This window comes from Triticum aestivum, chromosome 7B (genome assembly GCF_018294505.1).
Source record: "Triticum aestivum cultivar Chinese Spring chromosome 7B, IWGSC CS RefSeq v2.1, whole genome shotgun sequence".
Classification (NCBI taxonomy): domain Eukaryota; kingdom Viridiplantae; phylum Streptophyta; class Magnoliopsida; order Poales; family Poaceae; genus Triticum; species Triticum aestivum.
In genome coordinates this window covers 662,030,388-662,036,632 of record NC_057813.1, presented here as the reverse complement: position 1 = coordinate 662,036,632, position 6,245 = coordinate 662,030,388, and positions in this window count along the sequence as shown.

The window sequence follows — 6,245 nt, the reverse complement described above, 5'->3', positions numbered from 1 at the left end:
GATCATGATATGCCTTTGACTCTGATATTTTTCCTAGGCTTTACACATACACTTCATCAAAACTGGACACTAAAAAGCCCAATAGGTAACTGCTTGACCCACACATTTATCATCTCCCTAATTAGCAGATGGTAACACTCCTTGGTGTTTGGCCTCTCGAATCGAACCAACGCGAACACTAACTAACTCCTAGGTCAATTGATTACCCATCAATCTCACCATCTCTATACCGCTTGCATTTCTTCTTCTTCACCCAATAAATGGAGTAGTAATAGATGTGGTTGTTCTTCCCACAACAAGTATTCTAGGACTAGCTAGCTGTTTGTGGAAGACGCTGCCTTCGCCGCACAGCCATCGCCCGCGGCGTCACCCTCATTTCCTACCTGGCCGTGTTTGGCAACTCCCCGCTCCCGAGGACTCCAACGGAGGTACGTAGCGGTGGTGCGTGGTGGCGTTGGGGTAGGGCATGTTCAGGCGTCGATGACACTGGTAGCCACGACGTCGCCCATGTGACGTCCATATCATGCAGAAGGAGGCGATGAATATGCGCATAGGGGTGATCGAGTGGATCAGCACCACCTCATCATAAGGTAATCCCCATCGTTTGTCACGACTGAAAATCTTTCTGCCGATATCTTTGTCTGATCGATGTTCTTGGTCTACAGTTCACCTCCCTCTCTCTCTCTCTTCTATGAATCGAAAGATGTCTTTAGATCTTCGGTACCCAACGGCTATGACTCCGCATCCAATCTCGCCAGCCCTCGTGATCGCCAGAATTGACAAGGAGTTGCGATGATCCCCTGCCATTCTTCTTCGAATTTTGTGCAGTGTTGTAAAATACAATTTTAGAAGGTCAGAGATCCCTTATTTTTTTCTTCTGAAGAACAGGTGTTCAGAATTTTCGATTTGGACATGGAAACAAGTGCATGGTCTAAACCACGTCATCTTTTTTTTTTCCGAGTTACACCATGTCTACCTTGATAGCAGGTTATCCAAAGTATTGCGGGTTTTAAACCATGTTGACATATTGCAGGTTATCCAATAGACATGGCTGTCAATACGGGATCCGACACATGGCTCACATGAGTATCATAATTTTCATTTTTTTGAGGGCATGTTCATCTTGATCTCTTCTGGATTGAACAAGAAAAGAAAAAAATATTGGTATTCAACAGTCTAGGGTCATCAATTTATCTAATGTAAGATTGTTTATTTTAAAAAAATTACATTACTGATTCTCAAGTCACCGGGACAGGTAATCCCCGGTTATGATGTTATTTTTAATTAACATTAATGTTTCTGTTGATGTGAATAAAATTATTCATTTTGGAGATATTTGTGAGAAGTATGCAAACAACATGTTTTTTATCATGATTGCACAATCTGCATCCAAAAACTATTGCATCAAGTTTAATTTCTATATCTGACAAAAAGTAGTATAGTAGCGTATATATTTAATAAAAATTACACTGAAGAACCTAATAACTTCTGACTGACCCTATTGCCATCTTCACATATGTAAACATTGTCTGTTTATATAGTTTGACATGGTAACCTACCACGACATTGTTTAAATATTTAGCTATATACCGGTAATAAAAAACACAACAAGTTCCCACGGCAACGCGCGGGGTATCACCTAGTTACTTTAGAGATGGAGTACCATTTTGCAGTCACAAGGCAAATAGTTGACTAAATGTTCTTGAATGCTTCTCCTACTTGGTTGAAGAAATGGGTGCCGTTCTTTGACAAGAAACATATTAGTGCTACGTCTTGAGCTTGCGTTGGTTTTCCTTGAAGAGGAAACGGTGATGCAGCACAGTAGCGTAAGTATTTCCCTTAGTTTTTGAGAACCAAGGTATCAATCCAGTAGGAGGCTCCTCAACAAGTCCCACAAACCTACACAAACAAACAAAGAACTCACAACCAACGCAATAAAGGGGTTGTCAATCTCTTCACGGCCACTTGCGAAAGTGAGGTCTGATAGAGATAATATGATAAGATAAATATATTTTTGGTATTTTATAATATAGATGCAAAAGGTAAAGATGCAAATAAAAGTAGATTGGAAGCAAATATGATAAGAGATAGACCCAGGGGCCATAGGTTTCACTAGAGGCTTCTCTCAAGATAGCATAAGTATTATGGTGGGTGAACAAATTATTGTCGAGCAATTGATAGAAAAGCGAATAATTATGAGATTATCTAGGCATGATCATGTATATAGGCATCATGTCCGCAACAAGTAGACCGACTCCTGCCTGCATCTACTACTATTACTCCACACATCGACCGCTATCCAGCATGCATCTAGAGTATTAAGTTCATAAGAACAGAGTAACACATTAAGCAAGATGACATGATGTAGAGGGATAAACTCAAGCAATATGATATAAACCCCATATTTTTATCCTCGATGGCAACAATACAATGTGCGTCTTGCAACCCTTTATGTCACTGGGTAAGAACACCGCAAGATTGAACCCAAAGCTAAGCACTTCTCCCATGGCAAGAAAGATCAATCTAGTAGGCCAAACCAAACCGATAATTCGAAGAGACTTGCAAAGATAACTCAATCATACATAAAAGAATTCAGAGAAGATTCAAATATTATTCATTGATAAACTTGAACATAAACCCATAATTCATCGGATCTCGACAAACACACCGCAAAAAGAGATTACATCGAATAGATCTCCACAAGAGATGGGGAGAACATTGTATTGAGATCGAAAAAGAAAGAACAACCCATCTAGCTAATAACTATGGACCCGAAGGTCTGTGGTAAACTACTCACAACTCATCGGAAGGGCTATGGTGTTGATGTAGAAGCCCTCCATGGTGGAATCCCCCTCCGGCAGAATGCCGGCGATGGATCCCAGATGGGATCTCGCGGATACAGAAGGTTACGGTGGCGGAAATATTTCTTTTGTTTGCTCTCTGGATGTTTTCGGGGTATGTAGGCTTATATAGGAGGAAGAAGTACGTCGGTGGCTGTCGGTGTCAAAACCGGCGGATCTCGGGTAGGGGGTCCTGAACTATGCGTCTAGGCGGATGGTAACAGGAGACAAGGGACACGATGTTTTTACCCAGGTTCGGGCCCTCTCGATGGAGGTAAAACCCTACTCGTGCTTGATTAATATTGATGATATGGGTAGTACAAGAGTTGATCTACCACGAGATCAGAGAGACTAAACCCTAGAAGCTAGCCTATGGTATGATTGTTGTTCGTCCTACGGACTAAAACTCTCCGGTTTATATAGACACCGGAGAGGGCTAGGGTTACATAGAGTCGGTTACAATGGGAGGAGATCTTCATATCAAATTGCCAAGCTTGCCTTCCAAGCCAAGGAAAGTCCTATCCGGACACGGGACGAAGTCTTCAATCTTGTATCTTCATAGTCCGGGAGTCCGGCCAAAGGTCATAGTCCGGCCATCCGGACACCCCCTAATCCCGGACTCCCTCAGTAGCCCCTGAACCAGGCTTCAATGAAGACGAGTCCGGCGCACAAATTGTCTTCGGCATTGTAAGGCGGGTTCCTCCTCCAAATACTCCATAGAAGATGTTGAACACAAGGATAGTGTCCGGCTCTGCAAAATAAGTTCCACATGCCACCGTAGAGAGAATAATATCTGCACAAATCTAATCTGCTGACGTATTCCACAGCGTGACATCATGCCACAGCCAGGCCTTTATTCAAATCGTTTTACTGTTCCACCTCAGCGCGTTTAGCGAGGCGGTTTCCTTGGCACGTCTTGTCAAAGCAGAGATCATGTCCCCTTATTCCGGGATTCTCATCAATACGGGCGTGGGTAACCCAACCGCGCCATTAACCATGGCACTTGGGAGATAAGCGAGTTTTATTAGGCTGGTGGGGGCTCATAGTCTCGGCCTCCCATATAAGGGGATAAGGATCCACCCTTTCCATTCACGCCTTCTTCCTCCCTTGCTTGTCCATCCGCGCACTCGAACTCCAGCGCCCAAGTTCGCACTTCCCACCTCGACCTTTCTCCAATCATGTCCGGAGCGGGAGGAAGATGGATCGCCTCCTCCGTCACGGAGGGGCAAATCAAAAAGTTGAGGAAGGCCGGATACCTGTCTGATGACATCGCGCACCGGCTTCCCGGGGAGGCGCAACTCCTCCCCACCCCTAGGCCCCATGAGAGGGTCGTGTTTCTCCCCCATTTCCTCCGTGGACTGGGCTTTCCTCTTCACCCGTTCGCCCGAGGGCTCATGTTCTACTACGGCCTGGACTTCCACGATCTGGCCCAGAACTTCATCCTCAACATTTCGGCGTTCATCGTCGTATGCGAGGCCTTCCTCCGCATCCTGCCTCACTTTAGCCTATGGCTGAAGATCTTCAGCGTCAAGCCGAAGGTCGTGGGCGGACGTCAAGCGGAGTGCGGAGGCTCCATGGTGGGCAAGATAGCCAACGTCACATGGCTCGAGGGCGCCTTCGTAGAGACCATCAAAGGATGGCAATCGGGGTGGTTCTATATCACCGAGCAGCGTGACCCTGAATGGGCAGCGGCCCCCGAATTTCGATCCGGCATCCCCACTCAGCTCACATCTTGGAAGGAGACGGGCCTGTTGTGGGGTAGTCCGGAAGAGGTGACCGGACTCCAAACCTGCGTCCGAGACCTGGTGAACAAGAAGGTTAAGCTTGTCAACATAGTCCAGGTCATGCTCTTCCGCCGGATTCTCCCGTGTCAACGACGGGCCTTCACCTTGTGGGAGTTCGACCCGGCCCGGCACCAGACTCTGTCCCGGCTTTTCGACACAAAGCACAAGGACGCTTGGAAGGTGCTATTCAAGAGTTCCGAGGTCTCCCCACCCGTCACTGAGGATCGCGGATTCTGTGCCAAGCGCCAAGCCACCGAAGTAAGCTTGCCTTTAGTCTTTCTCGGGACACTTGATTTTCATGGTTTGATTCCATGCAGGATCTAAACTCCTGCTCCTTTGACATGACTGGAAGAGGACATCCGGGCAGTTTGACTGCCCGACCCCTTTGCCCGAAGGCCCAGCAGACGCGCGCTTGACGAAGCTGCTGGTTCCGGCACCTCACGTGGTGCCGGAGAAGAAGGCCAAGAAGAAGGCCACGGGGACCCGAAAGAGTTCCCATCGCCTGGTGGTGTCGGATTCATCGCCCGACAACCCCGAAGCACCCTCCACCTCCGAGGACGAGGAGGAGGAAGAAGAAGAAGAAGAAGAAGCCTCTCCCCCTCCCGCGATGGGAGGAAAGAAGAGGAAGGCCGCCCCAACTGGGGAGGCCGGAGGGTCCAAGAAGGGGAGGACACTTCTGCCGGACTACGCCTCCGATGCCAAAGACGGCGGGGAGGAATGGCCATCCAGGGTCAAGCCCCTGGCAAGATTGTAAGTATCCGGATACCAGAATAACTTATGGCGCTCCTCTGATGTATGGTACCTTCTGACACTGAATTCAATTATGCAGTCCGCCCCGGGCTCAGCTCGGCGATTCGTCGAGCGGCTCCCAGGACTCGTCGGATGTGAATAGCGCTTCACTTCCGACGGCCTCTCTTCCTACAGACGACGCTGAGGTGGAGTCCCAAAAGGGGCTAAACCAGGAGGAGGTGGTCCTGGAGGCACCACAAGGCGACCTCCCGGACTCCAGGCCCAAAGGGGGTAATACCCCAGAGGGATCTAAGTCCGGCCGTGGGCCGGACACAGCTCCGGAATTAACAACGGTTCCAGAGTCCGGCAGGCGGCGCCTTCGTAAGAAAGGAGCGCCTACGACGCTGGCGGCCTCCGTCCAACCGAAGACGCCGGACAATTTGCTCGAGGTGCTTAACGGTGCCTCCATCAACGAGGAGCACCGCACTGTTATGAGTGCGGTGATTCAGAAGGTTCAGTCCGCCAAGAGCGGACTGACAGAAGCCTGTACCAGCCTGCTAACAGGCTTCGAGGTATGGAAAACATATAAGAATGTTACCGCATAGACAGTAGCCCTTGATGCTCAGTTCGGCGTTCGAAAAGAAAAGCCGAGCTGAGGATCTAAAAAGATGTACACAGGAGTCTAACATAAATGTGTCAATATGGGAATGAAGGCTGCACTGCTGACCTCTGCCGCATTGATTGCGGAGGTCGATACATTGAAGAAGAGCCTCGAGCGGTCCGAGAACGAGCTCGGCCGTGCCAAGAAGCAGCTCGAGGGCAAGGAGGGTACGTAATACCTTATGTAAATGTATATAGAAATACCTGGTTGCAAATAATGACAGGACCAACG